The following is a 2,740-nucleotide window of genomic DNA, read 5'->3' as shown; positions in this document are numbered from 1 at the left end:
TAAATGTTCCACTACTAACACATTTTGTTGAAATAATGTATAAACTGATACTAAATAAAGGCAGTATACTTAAAAAAACCAAAAGAAAGACACATATGTCTGAGCAAAGGATATATATATATATATATATGTATTATTCAATTCATAGAAATACGTTTGATACGAAAGTATTATATTATTTTTCATCGTTTAAATAGCTTTTCAAAACACCTGTTTACATATTAAGATACCGTTGACGATGTATAATTTAAATATACAAATGTAATATAAATCCTGATATAACATCTAAAGATCATATGGACATTATAGTAAGAACTACATTTCACAGCAGAGTGGCGCAGTGGAAGCGTGCTGGGCCCATAACCCAGAGGTCCGTGGATCGAAACCACGCTCTGCTAGCATTATGTTTTCATAATTTCTTTTCTTGTTCATCAGTGTTGTTTACTTTACTTTAAACTTATAAGTACAACCAGTGTTTCTCTTCTAATCTATTATATATTTCTAATTTGTGATGTACTTATAATCACGCTAATTAGATTTTTTTATTCCATCGTATGTTTGCTGCATGTTTTAGTCTTTTCTTTTCACACGCCTTCCTTCATTTTATATGTATATAGTTTGTTATAACAATAAACAAACCACAACATAAAAACAATGAAAAACACTGCACCAATTGAAAAGATTTCAAGGCATATGGCATGCAATTATCCTTGATTTTGGATGTCATAGCGGAAGTAGGACCCACGTTGTGCTGGAGATATATCGTCTATCAGTCTTAACCTCCATTCACCAGTATCACAAAATAAGTTTGTTCCCATTTTCCTGTCATTAAATAGAATGCATTACTTTTTTCTTCATCAAATGTGATTTTCATTTTTCCTTCCTTTTGTTTTCGTCTTGTTTAATATTTCAAATACTTTAACCAATTCTTTCTTATTGTATCTTTGCTGTCTCTTATACAGTTACATAATATTCTCACGTGCATTCGTCAACTAACAACTGCTGTTTTCTTTCTCTTGTGGAACTTCAATTTATGATATGCAACAGACAGTTACACAAATATTTTTCCATCAATGACGTAAAACTACGCATGCGTTAATAATTCATAGAGCACAGATATATTTGGATTTAATCTAAATTTCTAATTTCATGCAGTGTAGTAAAACATCGAGCTAAAAATAACTTTTGAACAGAGTAAAATTTTCCATTTCTTTTCTTTAACCTAGTAAAGTTAAACAAAATGGTTTATTGATTGTAAATAATCTGGTTCTTTAAATAATGTTTTATTATTTTAATAAAAATACTTCACCCTATTGCTTATTAGTGTTTTGGAGTAATTGCAGGTAAATAAGTTTTACTAGTGATATTAAAAAGTCAATTTATAACCAACTCCATTCACATTTAACTATAATCAGATGTTGAAGTACATCTTTGTTCTTGTCTCACACATTTAAATAAGAAAAGTTGGGTTTGCCTGTTTTCAATCATTTTAGGTGGGTCAAGTGTCGCAGACATACATGGTTCTGAGGCATTAGTCAAATTTTTGGCCGTATTTTGACCAATTTACATGAGAATTTAAATAAAAAACTATTTTATATAAGTCTCATGTATTGGCAAAAAATGGTGGATTGGGTAATTTTAGTAAGTAAAATAGGGTCAAGATGCAACAAAATCTTAACAGTTACTCTGCCATATTTCAGGGATTTTGTTCAAGATACTTTTTCCCAGTTCACATACATATACATTCCAAAATGCGTGATATGTCCATTTTTGGTCATATTATATATGCTAAAGGTTTTTGTTCAAACAATGTATGATACTGATACTAAATAAAAACAGTATAAATAAACAAAAAAGACATATCTCTGAGTAAAGAACACATATATATTATTCAATTCATAGAAAGACGTTCGATGCAAAAGTATTATACTATTTTTAATTGTTTAAATAGCTCTTTAAAACACCTGTTTACGTTCTAAGATACCATTGACGACATATAATGTAAATTTGCGCTACGGGCATTCGAACCCGCGCTCCATAGATTACGAATGGACTGCCTTCTCCACCCGACTATTTCGTGTCTCATAAAGAAAGATTAACAATTACATTTATATATGTGTATATAGACTGAGTGTGATTTTATCTCTTTGATGTGTTATAATTTTACACATTATTTATATAAAACGAATGTATCGTTATTATCGTGAAATCTTTAGATATTTTATAAAAGATGACAATATTACTGAAGCTATATCAAAGCAGCATTTATTTATCAAATTCACAAACAAAAGCTACATAACGTTAAGAGTAATTCAGCGTGACAAAAATATTTTGCAGAATTATTTTTTTCTCGAAAAGTTTATGTATCTCGTGTACATTAATAATGGTTATGTGTTGATGGGTGTTTCTTATTTTTCGGTAAAGTACACTTGCTTAGCAGGGAAGTTGTAAATACAGTTTAGATACAAACTGAATTACAACTCATTACACATTTAGAAATTTAGAATTCACACTTACATACTTTGTTAATCTACAAAAAGAATTAAAAATAACTTGTTTTTGTTCTCCTATAATAATGACAATATTTCAAAACCCAACATACACATCATTGACATAATTAAATAGTCAAACAAGTCCTACGTCAAGGCTCAAAATTTGATTCACTGTATAATGTGATTTAACATTTCGAAACAACAATCACGTTTTTCTTCTGACGCTGCTATATTTTAATAAGAACAGT

At 29.3% G+C, this 2,740-nt stretch overlaps 1 non-coding gene across 1 annotated transcript; it reads left to right on the top strand.

Moving 5' to 3' along the window:
• The first annotated feature begins 326 nt into the window (after positions 1-326).
• Positions 327-398, top strand: TRNAM-CAU (transfer RNA methionine (anticodon CAU)). Its single transcript has one exon. It is a non-coding gene; the product is annotated as a tRNA-Met (tRNA).
• Positions 399-2,740: the final 2,342 nt, after the last annotated feature.

Source organism: Tachypleus tridentatus, chromosome 1, assembly GCF_004210375.1.
Source record: "Tachypleus tridentatus isolate NWPU-2018 chromosome 1, ASM421037v1, whole genome shotgun sequence".
Taxonomy (NCBI): domain Eukaryota; kingdom Metazoa; phylum Arthropoda; class Merostomata; order Xiphosura; family Limulidae; genus Tachypleus; species Tachypleus tridentatus.
The sequence above is the reverse complement of the archived record's forward strand: the minus strand, read 5'-3'. Positions and strand labels throughout refer to the sequence as shown.